Raw genomic sequence first — 24,209 nt, forward strand, 5'->3', positions numbered from 1 at the left:
ACAATACTGAATCAAGATTAAAAGAAACATCATTGCCCAAAAGATTGGATCAGGATAAAGGCCATGACTTTTCTGAGGCCATGAATGACAGTTTCAAACCAACACACTCTCCAATCACTTTCTGATTACAAGTTCAGTTTTCTATATATACTGCTACCAAGAAGAGCATATTTTTGATGGCAGCATTCTAGATCTAAGGAAAGGAACTCCATTAACATTTATCAATTGGTTGATATCTCTATTTCCATTAACTAAGAGGCTGTTCCAATCCATATGTTAGACTCTAGCTCTGGGCCTGCAGAGCTGAGGTTCTGATCTTAAGGTGCCAATAAAAGGTTACCTTCACCCAAGAAAGGCTAACTCTAGTGACCCTACAAAGGTACTGTCACTGTGAATTCTGCCCAAATGTCCAGATAGCCTCCTTCCTTGGCATCTCCGTGCTCTCTCCAACTTCTACAAGTTGATAAAATAGTCAACAAATGTCTATTAAGCATAATTGCATAGCCTTGAATATGGTACATGATTTGCCTTCCAAGAGCTGACAATCTCGCTGGTTTTAAATGTATCGAGAATAGAGTATTAAGGATTTCAGGAAAGGGATGACTAGGCCTGCTTCCCTCTGGACCATCTTTATTCATGTTCTTCTAAAAGTATTTAGAAAGTAAAGGAAAGCAGTCCTGAAAACCTGCTGGGGCTGGTTATAGGTAAACAAACATGAAGTTCTCTCTGCTCCCTGACCATAGAGAAAGGCCCATTTCACTTCTTGATTGAACAGTCCTGTCAGCGCTGGCAACTCAGAATCCTGGAAACTGCATAAAGGAGCTGTGTCACTGAGCCCCCAAATGAGGCCCCTGACATAAAGTCCAGGCAGCAGCTGTTTAAGCAGCTGCACTACTGTGCTCTAAAGATACTTAATGTAAGATGCCAAGGAAAAGGAACAAGCTTTCTGAAGCTGTGTGAAAAATATAAACCCCTATGACAACAGGTGGCAGATAACATATATCATGAAAACATTTGTGCCCTTAGAATGGATACATAGTGGGTGAGTTTATGATCAGTATTTTTTTTCATAAAATTTATGCACTCAAATCCTTTCAATTTAAGGAGAGGTAAGGACAAAGTAAGAGTGGGGGTGGGGGAGGGAGAACTAAGACTGTTGCTATAACACAAGCATGGAGGTGAATAAATCTGACTCCCTGACAATCCCTACCTCCTACCCCTGCTCCAATGCCCCTACCCAAGAATGGTGTGAAAAGTTTCCCTGGAGCAACCAAGATGATTATCTAGTTCTGGAGCTGAGCTCCAAGTTCAGGCACAGCACAACTTCTTAGAGTTGGCAGCTTGACTAGCCTTTGATCTCCTTTCCCTCATAGGACACATCAATCTCACTCCTCTTTAATGTAAAAGACATGACAGGAGCTCATGCCAGGCAGGTGTACTTGCAGGCAGAGCTTTCTGCAACACTGCACTGAAAGACTTTTGCCTGTCCAGACCCAAAGGGAGCCATTTCATGTCTTGCCTGCCACATCCTATGAGAAGGAGTCCCAGTGCTTCTGGTGGCTTAGGATGTATGTTTCCCTTCTTGTGGGCAAACTGAGACATGGGACAAAATGGAAGGCAGGGACAGATTAATTTCTAAGCCCAGCTTTAGAGACCTGTGATTTTTTCCCCCCAATTCCCTTTGGTAACACCTTCCTCTGAGCCCCTTTGGAATCTAATGACCCCGTTCTCTTTTGCAAGTCCTTCCTCCCCCAGGCTTCACCCCTACATCCTTCAACTCCATAAAAATTCTCTGGCAAAAAAGTGAGGAAACAGTCACTAACATATATTCTCGATGGGAATATAAATCCTTATGTAACCTTTCAAGAAAGTAGGTTGACAATATGTAACAAAATTTTAAATGCGTATTCCCTTAGACTTAGAAATTTCACTTGTACAAATGTATCCTAAGCAAATTATACACTGGTCAGCAGAAATGTATGTACAAGGATGTTTGCTGCAGCTTTGATTTAAAATATCAAACAATTGGAAACAATGTAAAAATCCATCAGTAGAGGATTGGTTAAACAAATTATTACATGAGCGCAAAAATAAAATACCCTGTAGCCATTAAAATAAGGAATTAGATCCATCACTATTTATACTGACACATGCCTGTGAATTATTTTTATGCTGTCATTTTAATTTTAATAAAATAAGGTAATTTCATATTACCCAGAGAACAAATCCATTCACTCACCACTGATAAATTTTTTAGAAATATTTTCTATAAAAGTTTTTTTAAAGAATGCTCTCATTTTCAAGATGATTTAAGAATATAGCTTTTTCATTTTCCTGTTTTTAACCCCTTTGCATTTTTTTTGTGTGCATGGTTATCCCCTCCTTGGACAACAAATTACCTCCAAACTATTTTTTAAATAATCACATTACTTCATCATTTCTTGATACCATTTCTATCATATTCTAGATCCTAATAATTGTATGAGTCTGTTTCTGGGCTCACTTCTGCTGCATCAATACCACAAGAGTTTTACATTATTTGTATATATTCTCTTGCTTTCCAACACCTAAAATTATATATATATACATATGTATACGTATAAAATATTGGTTAGGATTTCCAGATCTAGGTTGATAGCAATGATAATAGCAGACATCTGTTTCTTGTACCCCGTTTTAGTGGAAATTCTTCTAAAGTTTCAGTATTACCTTTGCTGTTTGCTGTTTGTTTTTTATCATATGAATGCCCTTCTTGTCAGTATATAATCTCTGACATCCCATAAATTTTTAGTTTTTGTTTCCCTCATCCATGGTGCTCTGTTTTAGAATAATTATTTCTGATGTGCTATGAGATGTAAATTCCTGATGAAAAATTTCACGTCTTCAAGGTATTCTTATGGTTTTTAATGAGTATGAATTTTCTAGTGTTGTTCTGGTTTGAAATGATGTATGTACCCTAGAAAAGCCATGTTTTAATCCTAATTCCATTTTGTAAAGGCAGTCATTTCTTCTAATCCCTATTCATATTGTATGTTTGAAACTGTAATTAGATCATCTCCCTGGAGATGTGATTTAATCAAGAGTGGTTGTTAAACTGAATTAGGTAGAGGTGTGTCTCCACCCATTTGAGTGGGTCTTTATTAGTTTCTGAAGTCCTATAAAAGAGGAAACATTTTGGAGAATGAGAGATTCAGGGAGAGCAGAGCAGAACAACACAGCCATGAAAAGCAGAGTCCACCAGCCAGCGACCTTCAGAGATGAAGAAGGAAAATGTTTCCTGGGGAGCTTCATGAAACGGGAAGCCAGGAGAGAAAGCTAGCAGATGACACCATGTTCATCATGTGCCTTTCCAGATGAGAGAGAAATTCTGACTGTGTTTGCCATGTGCCTTCTCACTTGAGAGAGAAACCCTGAACTTTATCAGCCTTCTTGAACCTAGGTATCTTTCCCTGGATGCCTTAGAGTGAACATTTCTATAGATTTGTTTTAATTGGGACATTTTCTCAGCCTTGGAACTGTAAACTAGCAACTGATTAAATTCTCCTTTTTTAAAAGCCATTCTGGTTCTGGTATGTTGCATTCCGGCAGCTAGCACACTAGAACAAGTGTCTAATGTAGTGTGACTTCTGGTTGAAGCTTTCCCACATTCACTACACTGATAAGGCTTTTCACGTGTGTGTATTGTCAAATGTAGAGCAAGAGTTAAAAACTGAGAGGTTTTCCCACATTTGTTACGACTATAGGGTTTCTCACCTGTATGGCTTCTCATATGTACAGTAAGAGATGAGCTTTGAGAGAAGGCTTTTCCACATACATTGCATTCATAGGTTTATCACCTGAATGAATTCCCTCTTGTATAACAAATGATGTTTTGTTGACAGAAGTCTTTTCCACATTCATTACATTCTTATGGTTTCTCTCCAGTGTGAATGTTTTGATGTTTTATGAGGTACTTCTGTCCAAGGGCTTTGCCACATTCATTACATTTAAAGATTTTCTCTCCAATATGAATTTTCTCATTCTCAGTTGTTGGCTGCAGCAATAAACCAAAGGAATGTTAAAGTAAAATGAAAGAGAGAAAGGGATCAGGGGATCTGGAGACATCAGTCTTCAGACAAGTTTATTTTCAGCCAAGTACAAAACTATATACTAGCAAGAAAGGTGATGAAGGTTGTTTGCATGCAAAAGCTATACAGTGCAAAATCAAGTTCCAGGAAGTAAATACTTCTAATGCTAGGATGTTAATTTCCCTTAAGCAAGTCTCTTCCACACCTCATTGTGCTTTATCTGTGTATCTCAGCTTCTATTGAAGTTCCAGACCCTGAAAGCTCAAGTTTGCATTTCCTCATAGACTTGTGTCTGCAAGCTTTAGGTTAAACAACAACCTTTTAACTCCTACACTCGGTAAGGTTTGATTTGCCACTGAAGGTTTTCCCACCTCCTTACATATAAAGGGCTTCTCTCCTGTATGAGTTCTCTAGTGTCTGATAAGTTTTGACTTCTGTATGAAAATTTTTCCACAATTCTTACACTCAAATGGTTTCTTACCAGTGTGAATCTTCTGATGGTTTTCCTTCTGGCTGAAGGATTTTCCACATTCATTATATTCAAAGAGCTTCTCTCCAGTGTGAGTGTTTTTATGTTTAATGACATACTGCTTTTGGTTAAAGGCTTTTCCATATTCATTACATTCAAAAGGTTTCTCCCTAGTATGAAAATGTTCATGTTCACTGAGGTTTGATTTGTGGCTGAAGACTTTCCCACACACTTTACAAGCAAAGGGTTTTCCCCACTATTAATTCTCTGTTGACTGAGATTTGACATCTGAATGGAAGCTTACCCACATTCACAAGGTTTCTCTTCAATATGAACTTTCTGATGAATGAGGATTTACTTTTGGCTTAAGACTTTTCTACATTTCTTGCATTTATATGGTTTCCCTCCTGTATTGCTTTTCAAATGTAGAGTAAGAAATGAGATTCAAGAGAAAACTTTATCATATTCAGTGCATTCAAAGGTTTCTTTCCTGTATAAAGTTCCTAACACTCAATGAAGTTTACTTGCATTCATAATTTCTCTCCAGTATGAATTTTCCTCTGCTAAATGAGCTTTGTCATCTAGCTAAAGGCATTTCAATATTCCTAAGAAGTACAATGTTTCTCTCCAGCATGACTTCCACATTTAATGAAGTTTGATATGTGAATAAATGAAGTTTTCCCAAATTCAGTAAATTCATAGGGTTTCTCTCTAGTATGAATATTCTGTTATGAGACATTCAAATTTTTTAAATAGAGGGCATTTTCACACTGATTTGCACATTATGGGGAGTGTTATCACAAGGGGTAAGTTGTGGCAGAAAGATTAACAAATTGATTATTCTTCCCCACACAGCTTTCCTCATGATGAAATAAGTCTAAATCGCATTTCAAACTCTTACTGGGTGAGTTCAAAGAGGGACTGCCTAAAAAAAACTCTAAGGTTGGAAGTCTTTTTCCAATTTTCTTATACTCATTGCCTTTACCTCAGTCTGTCCTTTACTGGAGATGGATGCAACTTGCTTCTCATGTCTTGTTGCCTCTCTATTTTCTTAGGTTTCTTCTGGACAGACTTTCTTTCCACTTGTTTCTCCACCTTGTCTTCCAGCTTCAATGGATGATCACATAGAGTTTGGTCACTTTATAACCTGGCATTGGGCAAACCCACTTGTATGAATATACTTTAGAGATACTCTTTCCCACCATGCGGAGCCAAGGCAAGGATGCACCCATGCACAAAGAGCAAAATGTTCACTCAGTGTACTGCACTTGTGCATTGCAAGGGCAAGGGAGTACTCCCAGAAGTCTTAGCGACATGGCCCAGCTCTGTCACTGTGGCTATGCCCAGGCTGGTATCTGATTGCTTGTGAAATATTTTTAAATGAGAAAAGTAGGTTAAACAAGAGTAAATAGAATAGAATCACATTTATGTAAAAAAAAATCATTTATGTGTTTATATTTGCATAAGAAAGAACGAAATGATAAATACTTTTCTGTTGACAGTAGTTACCTCTGAGAGATATAGAAAAAAATACTTTGATGTCATTTTTAAAATCTTATCTCAGTAAAATCTATATAAGGCATTCATACTGAAAACAACTTGCATTGCTTCATGATTTACAAAATACTTTTATATTCTCCCTTGATTTTTTCAGTCCTTCTAGCCCTGTGAGTTAGGAAAGGCAGATTTTATTACCTTCCCTTTTCAGATTAAAAAGCTAAGTTTCAGAGGAGTTATGTGGTATGGCCCCATTGGGGTATTCCACACATCTCTCTTCAAGGAAGACCCTGCCTTTCCAACTACAAGGAAGGCAGCAACTTCAGGATCCACCATCAGAATCCTGCAGTACCTTTGTGATCCACCACAGCTCTTGACTTGAGGTAACATGCTGGGTAGTCCTTGGGCAATGACTGAATGCTGGGGGAGTTCTAGGTCTGGCCATTTCTACCCAAATTGGGACTCTTATAATGGACCACTTTTGTTCCAGAATCCCATGTTGGCTGAGACATTGTCAGATCTTCATCACAGTCCCAGGCTCTCCCTGCCCAATCCACCTCCCTGACCCTTTATTATGCACAGCTGTTAGCCCCTAATAAAACTTTTGCTCTTCTAACTTCATATCTTTCTGGTGCCTGCTTTCCAGGGGACCTAAACTGACACAAGTGCTTTTTCAAAATTACACTCACAGTCAGGATGGTCAATCTCTAACTCAAATGATATTTCTGAATCCCATTAGGGTATACATTCTTAATGGGATATTTAGAGATATATTTATATTTTAACTGGGCTCAAAGGAAAAGATATTATATTACTTGAAGGAAAGTTGTTCTAAGAGTGGGAACAACAGAATGAGTTAGAGGGTAAAAGGTTGCAAGGGGCACAAAGAAGACAGAGACCATTGAGACCTCCTTCAAATGATTAAAAGCACACAACATAGTCTATTAGTTCCAACCAGAAGTTTAGAGAATATATGCAGAGCAGACAAAGGGAAGATCATTAACACAGTGTCTTATCTATAGATCTTATCTATAGATAAGACATCCCTTGTATCTTTTCAGGTTCTGGCTTGCTTAGCATCTCATGGGAAGGCACATGATGATGTCTGCTGGGCTCTCCTTATGTCTACACACCTGCTCTCTTTGTCAGCATTCCAAACACCTCCAAACATCATGTGTTTGTCAGCTCTGAAGTGACTGTTCTCCAAGCATCTTCATCTGAGGTTTCTCCAAAATGTTTCCCCTTTTAAAGGACTCTCATAAATTAATCAAAACCCATCTTAATGGGTGTAATCACATCTCCATCTAATCAAAAGGCCATGCCCATGATTGGTTGCATCACATCTCCATGGAAATAATTCAATCAAAATTTCACATCGTAAATGGTAGATCTGGACCCTCAAGATTGGATCAGGACTAAAACATGGCTATTGGGGTTGCATAATAATTACTAATCAACACATCCCTCTATACAGATGACAAAACTGAATTGAATTAAAACCCTGTCAGGTCGGATAATGAGTGGCCAAGCAAGGACTCAAACCCTGGCAGTCTGACTACAGAGCCTGTTTTCCTTACCACTACATTTTGCTGCTTGAATAAGACATAGCTGTAGGCTCATGGCCCCTAAACTCCCAATTAATGATTTGAAATCCTAACTTTGGAAAGAGTGTCCATGTCCATGTCCATGTCATGCAATGTGTCCTTGCATGCATCTAGGTTCACCTTACAAAGTATAGATCACTACAAAGAGCAATAGAAAAACCCATATCAGTTTTGAAAGAGAAAATTTTAGCACATGTTTTTATCTCTCATTACACCAGGCACTTCAGAGGGTATTAGGTGCTCTGAACCCATCAGCCTTTCTTGAGTCAAGGTATCTTTCTCTGATGTCTTAGCTTGGACATTTTTTTAGCCTTAGACAAATAAGCTTACAACTTAATAAATTCTGTTTTTAAAAGCCATTCTATTTCTGGTATATTGTATTCTGGCAGCTTTAGCAAACCAAAACAGATTTTGGTACCAGAGAAGTAGGGTGTTGCTGTGGTTTGCAAATATCAAACATGTTGGAATGGCTTTTTGAATGGATAAGAGGAAGATTCTGGAAGAGATATATAAGGCCTAGAATGCTTTGTAGAGACTGTTGCTATAAATATGGACTCTAAGGATACTTCTCATAAGGCCTTACACAGAAATGATGCATGTGTTATTGCAAACTGGGAGGAAGGTGATCCTTATTTTAAAGTGACAGAGAATTTGCCACATTGCATCCTGATTTTGCATGGAAGTTAGAATTTGAAAGTAGTGAGCCAGGGTACTTAGCTGAAGAGATTTCCAAACTAAATGTAGAAAGCACGAACAAATTTCTTCTTGCAACTTATAGTGAAATGTGACAGGAAAGAGATAAGATAAGAACTGAAATCTTGGATAAAAAGAAACCAGATATTAGTGGTCTGGAAAATTCTGGACTTCCAGGAAAGGAGACCCCCAAAAAATAGTGCTCCACATAAGGATTTAACCAAACATGGAAACTCAGCTATTTCAGGAAAAGGGTAGGATTAGAAATGGGGTTATCCAGAAAGGATTTTTCTGATGGGTATGATCCCTGCATACTACATAGAAACCAACAACAGTGTTGTGGGATCTGTATAAAAAGAACCACCTCTGCCAATCTGGATTGAAAGGGACAGAAATGGGACAAACTGGAGGAAAAATGACTCTAAAGGCAGAACCATGGAAGGTAAGGTCTGAAGCCAAGAAATCTCAGGCCGGCAGAGTGGACTCACCCAGGTGCTTGGGGAGGATGAGTTTGCCCTGAAGGCAGAGGGTGGGCCTTCTGCCTCAGTGCTCAGGAAGTTTTCCACCTCAAGCCTCATAAAGGGTAGAACCCATAAACTGTGGATTGCAGGGAGCTTGGCTGCCACCCCATTGTTCTGGAGGGGCTACACATGTGCCCTGGAGATGACAGATATCCCGGTGCTGCCCCAGAGTTGGAAAGGGTGGCGCAGAGAAAAGGTAGCCACTTAATGCACCCCAGCATTGAAACTCACACCCTGGCATTTGGAGAGAGAGGGGCCACTGCCTAGACCCTTAGAAAGGGTGGGACTGCCACTTTCTAAAGCACTAAAGATAAATGACTCTCAGGCTTTGAATCTAATGGAGTTTTCCCTGCAGGTTTTTGGAACTGTTTGGGTCCAATGACCCCTGTGTACCTCCCAGTTTCTCTCTATGGTAATTAAAGCATTTATCCTATGACTGTCCCTCCTTTGTATATTGGCAGCAGATAACTTCAGGTCCAGAACCAGAGAAGAATATTTTGCCTTAGCATAGACCATGCCTGTAACTGACATTGATGAGATTTTGTACTGTTTTGGGCTTTGTATTGCATTTGTATTGTTCCTGAAATCGAGAAAGGCTTTGATATTGTAATGGAATGAATGTATTTTGCATTTGGAAAGAACATGTCCTTTTGGGGTCCAGAAGGTGAATGTATCAGTTTGAAACTGCTGTGTACACTGAAAACCCATGTTCTTTAATCGTGATTCAATATTGTTTATGGTGGGACCCTTTCATTAAGTTGTTACCATGAAATTGTGACCTACCCAATTGTACAGGGGATCTTTTTAAGTTAGTTCCATGGAGATTTGATCCACCCATTTGTAGGTGGAACCTGTTGTTTAGGTGGTTCTCATGGAAATGTGTCTACACCCATTCAAAGTGGGGTTGCATACCGGAGTCCTTTAAGAGGGAACCATTTTGAAAAAGCTTGAGAGCTGACTGAGCCAACATGAGACCCAGACATTTGAAGATGCAGAAGGAAAATGTCCCCAGGGAAGCTGCTTGAACCAAGAAGCCAAAGACCCCAACAGACACCAGTCACATGACTTCCCAGCTGTCAGAAGGGTTCTGGACCCATCAGTCTTTCTTGAGTAAAGGTATTCTTTTTCTGGGTACCTTAGTTTGGACATTTTCTAACCTTAGAACTGTAAACTTGCAACTTAATAAATTCTCATTTTAAATGCCATTTCATTTCTGTTGTATTGTGTCCTGGAAGATTTAGCAAACCAAAATATTAGAGAATAGAATACATGGTATCTTCTCATGAGAAGCTTAGAGCCTAGTTGAGAGGATAAACAAAAGATGCATGAAATAATTATTGTAAAACTTCCAGCACAGTAAATGAATAAGTATGAGATGATAGCTATACTGTATAATAGTAAAACAGGCAAAGGCCAAGCAAGTCTTTAACAAAACAATCCTCTGTTGTTACAAAGTTCCACCCATATTAACATTGAATGGCTGTGGATCTTAGAACCCAGAAAATATAAAGTATAAACTATATACCTAAGTGAAAAAGAAACTAGACTTACCAGGGTTGGGAAGGACCCACAGGCCTGAGTATAAAAAAAAATTTGCAGGGCAAATTAAAATCCCCAATTTTTTATAAGGCCTCATCTTCTCTGGCATGTACTGCCTTGAGTTTTTCTATTACCAAATAGAAAATAGAAGTTTTCTATTATCAAATTGAATTTTTCTAATTTGCTTCCTGAGCAACTAAAGATATTTTAACTCTGAATGTTAGCCACTTTTCCTTTATATGAGGAAGGGCATATAAAAGGAGAGCTCTATGGCTTATTTCACTGATATTACAAGTAGGATTTTCTTTAAAAGAACTTTTATTTAATAAGTACCATCAAGTTTTGGGTAATAATTTGGCATTGTGGTTAAAAGTATAGTGTTTGGCACAGAGATTCTTGGTTTGAATTACAGCCCTGCACTTACCAGTTTAGTGTCAAAGTACTCACATTCTCTAATCTTCAGTTTCTATGTATGTAAAATGGGAATAATAGCAGTATTTTCTGGTAGGATTGTGGTAGGATTAAATAATTCATGCAAGATGTTGGGACATAGTAAATGGTCAGTAAAACTACTTCTTACCAGTAATAACACCAGCAGTCAGAGGAATATTGTGGACCAGACACTGCACTAAACAAGATTCAGCAAGGAACAAGAAAGGCAAATAGCCCCTGCCTATGCCAAGAAGACAGGTAAGAGAATAAACAAGGGAAATAAACAAGATGGTATTAACTGCTGGGTAAGAAAAATATGACAGTTACGGAAGCACAAGTACTGACAAAGAAAGGACAGTCAAGGAGTTCCAGAAGAATTCCTAGGAGAGAACATCATCATTGTAGCCTTTAAAAATTATATTACTGGGCAATGGTGACTGAGTGGCAGGGTTCTCACCTGCCATGCCAGAGACCCAGGTTTGGTTTCCCGTGCCTGCCCATGTTAAAAATAAATTCTATTACTGACTGTCAATTGTCTGATTCTACTACTAGAACATAAGTTACGTGATGGCAGGAAGAGTATGTGTTTTGTTTGGTTTGGTATCCCATACAGTTAGTATGGTGCCTGGTACATAAGAGGCATTCAAATATTTGGTGGGTGAATGTGTGAATGAATGAATGAAGTGGCCCCTAAGGTGACTGAACAAGAATTTTCCAATGACTGAATAAGAATTTTCCAGATTCAGATGACAGGATGGGTGTTCCAGGCAGAAGAAAGAGTGTGTATGACATCACTGATGGGAGAGAATGCACGCTGAGTGAGAATAGCTGAACTGAAATTTGCAAGTCTGTGAATGTGGATGCCTCAGGAGATGAGGCTGAGAAGTGAGCAGGGACGAGGTCAAGCAGGGGCTTGTAAGATGTGGTAAGGAATTTGAATTTGATGCTAAGGAACAATGGGAAGGCATTAAGGATTTTAAGCAGAGAAAGGATACAATCAGTTTCCTTTTTTAAGTTAATTATTTATTCTAACACAAATAATTTTAGGGGAAAAAAACAGAAACTACAGATAAGCATAATTTTTACAAAATCACCTGTAATCCCAGCACTCACAACAACCATTTGTATAAATAAGTAATCTGTCCCTATTATATATTGCTTTATATCAAACCACTCCCAAATACATGGCTTAAAACAAAGATTTATTCGTTCTTGTGTTTCTTTAGGTTGGCTGAGTTCAGCTGGGTGGTTCTTCTGCTTCATGTGGTGTGACTGAGGACACCCATGCCGCTAGATTTAGTGGAGAGCTTACCTGAATTAAAACATCTAATGTGGCCAATTAATTTGCCATAATACAGCCTGAGCTTTGCAGCACAGTAGCTGGCTTCCAAGGGGGTTAAAGGGAAACTAGGCTTAGACATACACTGAGTTTCTTCCACTGCATTCTATTATGCAAAGCCAGTCACAAGGCCAGCCCCAACTCAAGGAGAACAAACTCTTCCCCTTTAAAAAAAATTTTTGTGTGTGAGAAATGGCATATATACAAAAAAGCAATACATTTCAAAGCACACCAAAACAATTAGTTACAGAACAGATTTCAGAGTTTGGTATCGGTGACAGTTCCATAATTTAGGTTTCTCCTTCTGGTTGCTCCAAGATACTGGAGACTAGAATAAATATCAATATAATGATTCAGGAGTCACACTCATTTGCTAAATCCTATCGTCTCTTTTATAACTCTAACTTCTCTTTGATTTTTTAAAGTTATTTATTTTTTATTAGTGTATATTATATATTCACATACCATATAACCATCCAAAGTATACAATCAATGGTTCACAATATCATCATATAGCTGTGCATTTATCATCACAATCAACTTTTTTTCTTTTTTGTGAAAAAATAACATACATACAAAAAAGCAATAAATTTCAAAACACATTGCAGCAATTAATTATAGAACAGATTTCAGAGTTTGGTATGGGTTATAATCCCATAATTTTAGGTTTCTACTTCTAGCTGATCTAAGATACTGGAGACCATAAGAAATATCAATATAATGATTCAGCAATCATACTCATATGTTAAACCCTACCTTCTTTGTATAACTCCACCATCACCAGTGATCTTTCTCCCACTCTGTAGGGGTACTTGAGCTATGCCCATTCTAACTTTGGAAAGGGCTATCAATAATATGTGATAGGGGGATGGAACTAGTTGATGTTCTGGAGAGGTTGACCCCTCTGCATTTCAGACTTATCTGGTCCAGGGACCCATCTGGAGGTTGTAGTTTTCTGGAAAGTTACTGTAGTGTATGGAACTTTTGTAGAATCTTTTATAATGCCTTAGGTGTTCCTTAGGATTGGAAAGAATGGTTTTGGTTGGGGTTTGGCAAGTTATGATAGGTAACAAAGTCTAATTGAAGTTTGCATAAGAATGACCTCCATCATAGCCTCCCAACTCTATTTGAACTCTCTCAGCCACGGATACCTTATTTGTTACACTTCTTTTCCCCCCTTTTGATCAGGATGGCATTGTTGATCCTATGATATCAGGGCCAGGCTCATACCTGGGACAGACTCGCCCTCTTAAAGGGAAGACAGCATGTGTGCAGAGATGGGAAGAATCGTTGCTACAACCAATACCTCTCTAGTTAACCTGAGTATTAACTCTGAGTGTGGTAGGTAATTAAAATCCATAATTTGTCCAATTTTACTTTCTGGGAAGAAGAACTGGAAGGTGGGTTACATAGGTGAAGACACAAGACCCAGGCAGAGTGATACTTCAGCATGGACAACAACAGACACAAGGTGTGCCAAGCACATCCTAGGAAATGCCTCTTGCCAAGTCTGAGAGGTAAATGTGAGACCAAAATGGAAATCTTCTCTTCACCCTTTGCTCTGAATGGAACAGGAGTCTTGATTCTCAATTTTATTCATCACTAGTCATGGGTGAGCCATCTGGTTGAATGGTGCTAAGTGGGTATAATCAGGTTCCTACACTTGTTTGTGAGTCTTTAATAATGCCTAAAAAAAAGGACAGTGCCTCTCAATCCCCATCTCTCTTCTTCATTCTTACTGTCCTTGCCTTAGCTTAGTCCATCATCTCTCCTGGATTTTGGCAGAACTCCTGATGAATCTCCTTGCCTTTAATCTCTACCCCCTCCAATCCATCTTCCACATAAAGGTTAGACTCACTTTTATGTTACCTTATCCTATATTTTCCAGCTCTAGGAAATGGCAAGGAAGTATAAGGTCAGATATAGGTTTTAGTATTTAGATTAGGAAAAGGCTTATACATTATGATACAGTGAAAACTTTATTCTTGATCAAGAAAGACATATTGATCAATTTTTCATGAGATAGTCCAATTTTAATCTTTTAAAAGGATATCCAGAGATATTCTCACAAGCAGTGGAAACAACCAATTCAATAAACTAAGCCCTCAATCTTGAGATTCACCCCTATGAAACTTATTTCTCCAAAGGAGAAGCAAAGCTTACTTATAATTATGCTTAAGAATCACCCCAGGGAGGGCCACGGTGGCTCAGCAGGCAAGAACACTTGCCTGCCATGCCAGAGGACCCAGGTTTGATTCCCGGTGCCTGCCCATGTAAAAAAAAAATCATCCCAAGAGAACCTCTTTTGCTGCTCAGTTGTGGCCTCTATCTCTAAGCCAACTCAGAGGTTAATTCACTGCCCTCCCCACTACATAAGACATGACTCCAAGAGGTGTAAATCTCCCTACAATGTGGGAAAGAACTAGGATAAGCTAGGGCCCAGCATCAGGGGATTGAGAAAGTCTTCTTAACCAAAAGGGGAAAGAGAGAAATGAGACAAAACTATATTTCAGTGGCTGAGAGATTGCAGACAGAGTCAAGAGGTTATCCTGGAGGTTATTCTTATACATTATGTAGATATCCCTTTTTAGTTTGTGGTGTATTGGAGTGTCTAGAGGGAAGTACCTGAAACTGTTGAGCTGTGTTCCAGTCACCTTGATTCTTGAAGCCAATTGTATAATGATAAGGTTTTTACAGTGTGACCATGTGATTGTGAAAAACTTGTGTATGGTGTTCCCTTTATCCATATTATGGACAAATGAGCCCAGAAATGATGATTAAAAAATGAATAAATTATGGGGGATATCAAGGGTAAAATAATGGGTAGATTGAAATACTAGTGGTTAATGAGAGGGAAGGGTAAGGAGTATGGGATGCATGAGTTTTTTCTGTTTTCTTTTCATTTATTTTTCTGGAGTGATGCAAGTGTTCTAAAAATGATCATGGTAATGAGACACAACTATGTGATGATATTGTGAGCCACTGATTGTATACCATGTATGGACTGTATGTGTGTGAAGATTTTCAATTAAAAATATTTAAAACTAAAAAGGCTATCCAAAGAATATATGTAAGATGGTGAACAGGGAGCTTCAAGACTCAATTCAGAGACTTCTGGTAAGATGGCAGAGTTGGAGTTGCCCCATCTCTCTGCAACAACTAGAGACATGGCAAAAAAACAACAAAGATGGCAGATCCATGGTGCGAGTGATTAGGGGGTGGTCTTCTGCCCTGCATAGGGATACCCTTTGGGAAGTACTGAGAAATTGGGGTGGAGAAAATGGGTGAATGTGAATGCTCTTGGCCACAATTGTGCCTGCACCTGCAGCTGGCTTGGGATGATTTTTCCCTTGGCTTCATTGCTGGGATGCAGGTGGTGAACTTGGAAGATAGCAGACAAGCTTTTCCTGTACATGGACTCCACTTGGTCAAGGTAAAGTGTTTGCTCTCCACCCTTCTGATGCACTGCTATGGGTGACTGTTTTTGTTGTTGTTGTTGTTTGTCTTTTTTTTTTTTTTTTGCAAGGCCTGGAGGGAAACAGAGTGTGCCTTTCTGACATCCAATTGGTAAAATAGACATATTTGGATCTTATTGCTGTTCCTTTTCCTCCATGGAAGCCTGAAGACCACAGGTGTTTGAAACTGAAATTTCCAGTCGTGTGGCCCAGCATCCTATGGAAAGGGAAATGGTCTGGAGGCCACAAGATCCATCAGCTGCACAAGAAGAGTCTGCTTTGGGATGCATAGTTTTTATTCCCCAGTCCCAGGTTGGCAGATTTTCATGCATGCCAGGGTCGATGGCCCTGCTTGGAGTTCTGACTCCAGGTCTTGGATGTGGAAGGGAAATAATTTTCAAACTAACCTTATTAAGACATTAAAATGCCCCATCTACAATAAAGGATTATAAAGCAAGCCAAGGCTCAGGCAGACATGGCTCGGCCAAATGACCAAGTTAGATCATCTGAGGAGACACAAAAATTGAAAGAGCTGCTTAAGATTACTCAGAAAGAAATGGTGGACATCATGAAGATTCTGGGGAAACATAAAGAAGAGACAGATATGGCTCAACCAAATGACCAGGTTTAATTATCCGAGGGGATTCAGTATTCTGAATGACTAATTAAGGTTGTTCCTAATGAGATGAAAGATATAAAGAGGTTATGAGAGGAGCATAAAGAAGAATTTGAAAGAATAAATAGAAAAATATCAGACGTCATAGAGATGAAAGATATTGCAGACCAAAAAAATATATATTAGAGAATCGCAGTAGTGGATTTCAAGAGACAGAGAAAAAAAAATAAGCAAATTAGAAGAACAGGATACACCCACACCCCACCCCATACACCAAGCAACACTGTCCCAATACTGACATCCCCCCCACATCTCCAACACAAATCCTACCCCCAAAAATGCTGCCCAAGCCCGAACCACCTCTCCCGCATAAGCACATAGTCTCACTCAGCCCCTCTTGAGACCCATGCACCCAGGCCCAGCCTCTTAACACCCACTTCCCCCTCCCTGCCCCCAGCAGACAGTCTGGGCTGCAGGTGCTCCCCTTCATATCCGAGTCACAGCCGCCCCCAGCCCATACAGTTACCCAACCCTGCCTGGTCCCCCTAAGCTCTGCACACACGAACATCAGCATCCAGGGTCCCCAAGGGCCATGAATGCGCATGCACACACCCCTCCATGCCCATCTAGCTCTAGGAAAATGTGACCTGCACATCTAGGCCTCACCTGCCCCAGCCCACACAGGAGCAACCTCACCACGTTGCCCCTGAGCTCTGAGCTCGCACACACCAGGGCCCCACCCCACAGATGCATGCACACAGCCACATCCTCCCCGCTGGGCACCCACGAATCTGTGCACCAACCTCTTGATTCCTGCCCCATGCATGTGCATACCCTCACCCCAACCCTGGGCACAAGGGACTTTCTCCCACACCTGAAAGGTGCTTATGTGTGTATCTGTGCCACAAAGCCCCTGCTCTGCACATGCATACACCTCTACTCACCCTCCCACACCTGTGGACCCATGCTAGGCTCCCGGCCACCTAAAGTCACCTGCCCCTCCCCATGTTCCACTACCTGTACCCCGCCCCTGCAAACTCGCACATCCACATCCCAGCCCCCATGGAGCCCTCCCACTGTGCAAAGACACACCAACATCCTGCCCTCCTTACGTCCTGACCTCTGTGTCAAGTACCCTAACACTGATACCCATGACCCTCACATTCCATGAGCCCACCCACTTCCTGTCAGTGCACCAGTTCCATGCATCCATACAGCCTCCCACATCTGCCTCCCGCCATGCCCTACATCTGTCTCCCCCACACCACACCCTGGTCCTGTGCTCCAAGGCCTGACTCAGCTGCACCCTGCCCCCACGGTCCCATACCACACCTTTACAACCCTGTGCCCTGAACCCCACACTCACAGAACCAGTATAGCATCCCTAACTCATGCCTATACCTGCACCACAACCTGTCACTACATTGTTGTGCCTTGCCCCATTCCTCACATCCTACTCCACACCTGTGCCAATTTGAAAGGATTGTATACCTTAGAAAAGCCATGTTTTAATCCTGATTCATCTTGTGGAAGTAGTCATTTCTTTTGATCCCTATTCATTAGGTTGGAAATATGATTAGATTATCTCCATAGGGACGTGGTGTACTCAATTGTGAGTATTAACTTTGAATAGAGGGAGATATGGCTCTACCCATTCAAGGTGGTTCTTGATTAGTTTACTGGAATCCTTAAAAGGAGGAAATATTTTGGAAAAAGCTTCAGAGCCATGAGAACCACAGGGGCCCACACAGTCAGAGACCTTTAGAGTGAAGAAGGAAAACATCCCCAGGGGAGCTTCATGAAACAAGAAGCTGGAGAAAAGACTAGAGATACCACCATGCTTACCATGTCCCATTCCAGTTGAGAGAGAAACTCTGAACATCATCAGCCTTCTTGAACAAAGGTATCTTTCCTTGGATACCTTGGATTAGACATTTCTATAGCCTTGCTTTAATTTGGACATTTTCACAGTCTTAGGACTATAGACTAGCAACTTAATAAATTCCCCATTTAAAAACCCATCCCATTTCTGGTATATTGCATTCTGGCAGCTTGCAAACTAGAACAACACCCACCCCACAAATACAAAACTTTAGACTAATCAAGGAAATCAATTTCCAAAGTAATCTTATCAAGATATTTACATGTCTCAAAAGCAACAGAAGATCACTAAGCATATGAAGATGCAGACAGATACAGCTCAACCTATTGACCAAATTAAAATAGAGGAGACACAGACTTTGGAACAACTAATCAAAGATGTTCATATAACTCTACTAATAAAATCAATAGGTTGGCTAATGACACAAAGGAGATCAAGAAGACACTAGAAAAGCATAAAGAGAAATTTAAAAGAATAAATAGAAAAATAACAGCTATCACAGAGAGTAAGGATGCTGTAGACCAAATAAAAAACAAACTTGAGACATGCAACAGCAGATTTGAAGAGGCAGAAGAAAGAATAAGTGAACTAGTGAACAGGACAAATATTTCAAACACAAAACAGCAAATGCCAAAAAAAAAAGATGGAAGAATAAGAATTGGATCTCAGGGAAAAGAAGGACAAAACAAAGCATGCAAATATAAGAATCATTTGTGTCCTAGAAGGAGAACAGAAGAGTGAAGGTCTAGGAAGATCAGTTGAGGAGATAATGGAGAAAAACTTCTCAACCCTTATAAAAGACATAAACATGAAAATCAAAGTAGACAAATGAAATCCAAATGGAATAAATCCATATAGTACCAAGACACATAGTAATCAGTCTGTCAAATCTTGAAGAGAAGCAGAAAATCCTAAATGCAACAAGAAAAAAATAATCTACTATATACAAGGGAAACCACATAAGACTGACTTCAGGTTACTTAACTGGCACTATGAAGGCAAGAAGGCAGTGGTAGGATATATTCAAGATCCTGAAAGAGAAAGATTTGCAGCCAAGAATTCTGTACCTAGCCAAATTGTTCTTCAAATGTGAAGGAGAGATTGTGGTGGGCAATGGTGGCTCAGTGGCAGAGCTCTTGCCTTCCATGCCGGAGACCCAGATTCAATTCCTGGTGTCTGCCCATGCCAAAAAGAAAAAAAAAAAAGTGAAGGAGAGATTGAAATTTTCATAGGCAAACAAATGCTGAGGGGATTTGTCAACAAGAGACTAGCCCTACAAGAAATTTTAAAGGGCGTTCTGCCAGTTGAAAAAAAAAAGAAAAAGAGAGGAGAGTCAGACCTGGAGGAGGGCCCAGAATTGAAGAGTACCAGTAAGGGTAACTTAAAAGATAAAAAGGGAAAGAGGAAAAAGAATATATACATCTGACAAATAAAATCCAAAGGATAAGATAGTGGATTCAAGAAATGCCTTTACTGTAATAACTTTAAGTGTTAATGGACTAAACACACCAATAAAAGCACAGATTGGCAGAATGGACTAAGAAATATAATCCAGCTATATGCTGCTTCCAAGAGATTCATCTTAGATACAAGGATACAAGTAGATTGAAAGTGAAAGAATGGAAAAAGATGTTTCACAAAAGTTGTAACCAAAAGAAAGCAGGACAAATATCAGACAAAATAGACTTTAAATGTAAAGATATCATAAGAGACAATGAAGGACACTATGTATTAAGAAAAGGGACAATTCACCAAGGAGAAATAGCAGTCATAAATGTTTATGCTCCCAATCAAAGAACTCCAAAGTACATGAAACAGACATTGGCAAAACTGAAAGGAGTGATAAATGTTTCAACAATAATAGTAGGAGACTTCAATACACCAAACTCCTCTATAGATAGAACAACCAAACAGAAGATAAACAGGAAAATAGAGAAGTTAAATGACATGATAAATTAGGCCTAACAGACATATATGTCATTACACCCCAAAACACCACACTATACATTCTTCTTTAGTGCTCATGGAACATTCTCCAGGATAGATCACATGCTGGGGCATAAAACAGGTCTTTATAAATTTAAAAACATTGAAATTAGTCAAAGCACTTTCACTGATGACAATGGAGTGAAGCTGGATATCAATAACCATCAAAGAACAAGAACTTTCACAAATATATGGAGATTAAGTAACAGACTCTTAAACAATAAGTGGATCAAAGAAGAAATTGCTAGAGAATTCAGTAGCTATCTGGAGATGAATGAAAATGAGAATACAACATATCAGAACTTATGGGATGCAGCAAAGCCTGTGCTGAGAGGGAAATTTATTGCCCTAAATGCCTATATTAAAAAAGGAAGAAAGAGCAAAAATCAAGGACTTAACTGCTCACTTGGAGGAACTTGAGAAAGAATAGAAAACTAACCCCAAAGCAAATAGAAGAAGAGAAATAACAAAGATTAAAGCCAAGATAAATGAATGGGAGAAAAAAGAAAAATAGAATTAATAAAATTAAAAGTTGGTTCTTTGAGAAAATCAATAAAGTTGATGGGTCACTAGCAAGATTGACATAGAAAAAAAGAAAGAAGGGGATGCAAATAGACAAAATTAGAAATGAAAATGGGTGTGTTACCAGAGACCCTGAAGAAATAACAGAAATCATAAGAGCAAATATATGGCAACAAACTAGACAAATTAGATGAAACAGACAAATTTCTGGAAACACACAAAGTAGATACACAGACTCAGGAAGAAATAGAAGATCTCAACAAACCAATCACAAGTAAAGAGATTCAATCAGTCATGAAAAATCTTCCTACAAAGAAAAGCCCATTGTCAGATGGCTTCACAGGGAAATTTTATTAAACATCCCAAAAAGAACTAACACTAATCCTGCTCAAACTTTTCCAAAAAAATTGAGGGAAAAGGAATACTACCTAACTCATTTTATGAAACTAATATCATTTTAATACCAAAACCAGGTAAAGATGCTATGAGAAAGGAAAACTACAGGCCAATCTCCCTAATGAACATAGATGAAAAAATTCTCAACAAAATACTAGGAAATTGAATCCAACAACACATTAAAAGAATTATACACCACCACCAAGAGGGGTTTTTAACAGGAATGAAAGGATGGTTCAATGCAAGAAAATTAAGTAATGTAATAGGGCACATTAACAAATTGAAAGGAAAAGTCACATGATCATTTCGATTGATGCTGAAAAAGCATTTCACAAAATTCAGCATCCTTTTCTGATAAAAACACACCAAAAGATAGGAATCAAGGGTAACTTCTTCAATATGATAAAGGACATATATGAAAAACCAATACCAGCATCATACTCAATGTACAGAGAATGAAATCTTCCCGCCTAAGATCAAGAAGGAGATAAGGATACCCTCTATCACAAATATTACTTAACATTCTGCTATAAGCTCTAGCTAGAGCAATCAGGCAGGACAAAGAAATAAAAGGCATCCAAGTTGGAAAGGGAGAAGTAAAACTTTCATTATTTGCAGATGACACAATAGTATACTTGGAAGATCCTGAGAAATCTACAACCAAGTTACTTGAGCTAATAAATTCAGCAAGGTGGTGGGATTCAAAATTAACATGCAAAATCAGTAACATTGCTATACATAGGCAATGACATAACTAAGGAGTCAGTTAAGGAAAAAAAATCCATTCAAAATAGCAACTAAAAGAATCAAGTACTTAGGTATGAACTTAACTAGGGATGTAAAGGACTTGTACACAGAAAACTGTGTAACATTGCTAAAAGAAATCAAAGAAGATCTAAACAGGTGGAAGGACATTCCCTTCTCATGGATAGGAAAGCTAAATATAGTTAAAATGTCAATTCTTCCCAAATTGATCCACAGATCTAATGCAGTGCCAATCAAAATTCCAAAAACCTACTTTGAAGGCTTGGAAAAGCTAGTTACAAAATTCATCTGGAAGGGAAAGAGACCCCAAATAGCTAAAAGCATCCTAAAAAGAAAAATGTAGTAGAAAGATAAGCATTTCTTGACTTCAAAACTTATTATAAAGCCACAGTGGTCAAAACAGCAAGGTACTAGCACAAATATAGAAGTACTGACCAATGGAACTGAACCAAGAGTGCAGAAATAGACCACCAAACCTATGGTCAGCTGATTTTTGACAAGGCCCACAAATCCATCAAACTGGGACAAAATAGTCTTTTCAATGAATGGGCATGGGAGAACTGGATATCAATAACCAAAAGAATGAAAGAGAACCCTTACCTTACACCCTATACAAAAAATTAACTCAAAGTGGATCAAATACCTAAACATAAGAAATAGAACCATAAAGTTTCTAGAAGAAAATGTAGGGAAACATCTTCAAGACCTAGTAATAGGAAGGAGGTAGCTTCACAAACAACAAAAGAAAAAAATAGATAAATGGGAACTCCTAAAAATCAAATGCTTCTGCTCCTCAAAAGACTATGTCAAAAAGGTAAACAGGCAGCCCACCCAATGGGAGAAAATATTTGGAAATCCACATCAGACAAAGATTTGATATCCTATTCTATACACATAAAGAAACCGTACAACACAACTACAAAAAAAACCAATTTTAAAATGGGCTAAAGATATGAATAGGCATTTTTCTAAAGAGAGAATACAGATGACTCAAAAGCACATGAAGAAATGCTCATTCTCATCAGCTATAAGGGAAATGCAGATCAAGACTACAATGGGATACCACCTCACACCTATAAGAATGGCTGCTATTAAACAAACAGGAAACTACAGATGTTGGAAAGGATATGGAAAAAATTGGGATGTTTATGCACTGCTGATTGGAATATATAATCGTATAGCCACTATGGAAGGCAGTTTGGCAGTTCCTTAAGAAACTAAATATCGAGTTGCCCTATGAGCCAACAACAGCTGTACTTGGTATATATCCAGAAAAGCTGAAAGCAGTGACATAAACAGACATTTTCACAACGATGTTCATAGCAGCATTATTCACAATTGCCAAAAGATGGAAACAAACCAAATGCCCATCAACAGACAAGTGGATTAACAAAATGTGGTATATATATGATGGAATATTATGTAGCAGTAAGATGAAATGACATCCTGAAGCACATGACAAGATGAATGAGTCCTGAGGAAATAATGCTGGGTGAAATAAGCTAGACACAAAAGGATAGAAACTGTATGAATCTGCTTTTATGACCATGGTAAAGGTAAAATTCTAGGCTTATAATACAGAATATAGGGGACTTAGAGATACACAGAAGCTAGAGATGGGTGAACAGTTAGCTAATGAGGTTGAACTCAACTGTGAGGGAATAGATAGCAGTGAAGGTGGTTCTCTAGTGGGTCTATAGGTAAAATTGCCATATTGAAGGTGAACATGATTGAAAGGGGTTGTATACCCCTAAATTTTCTATACGTATATATATTCTATATGTATATATATATGTATGTATGTATGTACCTAAATTTTCTATAGCACATAATCTAACTCAGCCTGTCTGGATAGCTCATTAAAACAATTGAAACTCAGGGACCCCAGAATAAGAATGAGGGCCTTTAATCCTGTATAATTGAATGCAATGCCTGGATACATCCTAGAATCTAGTAAGCAGATTATCAAAAAGTATTGGCAAAGTTCCATGAGGGATGGGAGAAAAATATGGAACCATTAAACTTTACCATCAGGGAATCCCCTGATACTGTGTCAAACATTGGGGACAACCAAATCAATAAACCAAGCCCTTGATCATGAGGCTTACTTACTCTTGTGAAGTTAATGTGAGTAGCAGAGAAGCTTAGCCTACCTATAGGTATGCCTAAGTTACTTCTGGAGGACCTCGTTGGTCACTCAGATTGGCCTCACTCTCTCTAAGCCCAACTCTGCAAGTGAAATCATTGTCTTCCCCCCTATATGGGACCTGACATCCAGGGGTGAAAATCTCCCTGGCAATATGGGAGATGACTCTCAAGGATGAGTCTTGTCCTGGACCAGTGGGATCAACAATTCCTTCCTGACCAAAAGGGAGGAAAAAGGGTATAACTAATAAAGTATCAATGGTTGAGAGTGTCCAAATGGA

At 39.0% G+C, this 24,209-nt stretch overlaps 1 pseudogene; it reads right to left on the minus strand.

Annotated features, from left to right (window-relative positions):
• Window positions 1-1,345: 1,345 nt before the first annotated feature.
• LOC143668211 (uncharacterized) lies at window positions 1,346-4,884 on the minus strand (annotated as a pseudogene).
• Window positions 4,885-24,209: the final 19,325 nt, after the last annotated feature.

This window comes from Tamandua tetradactyla, chromosome 24, assembly GCF_023851605.1.
Source record: "Tamandua tetradactyla isolate mTamTet1 chromosome 24, mTamTet1.pri, whole genome shotgun sequence".
NCBI classification, from domain to species: domain Eukaryota; kingdom Metazoa; phylum Chordata; class Mammalia; order Pilosa; family Myrmecophagidae; genus Tamandua; species Tamandua tetradactyla.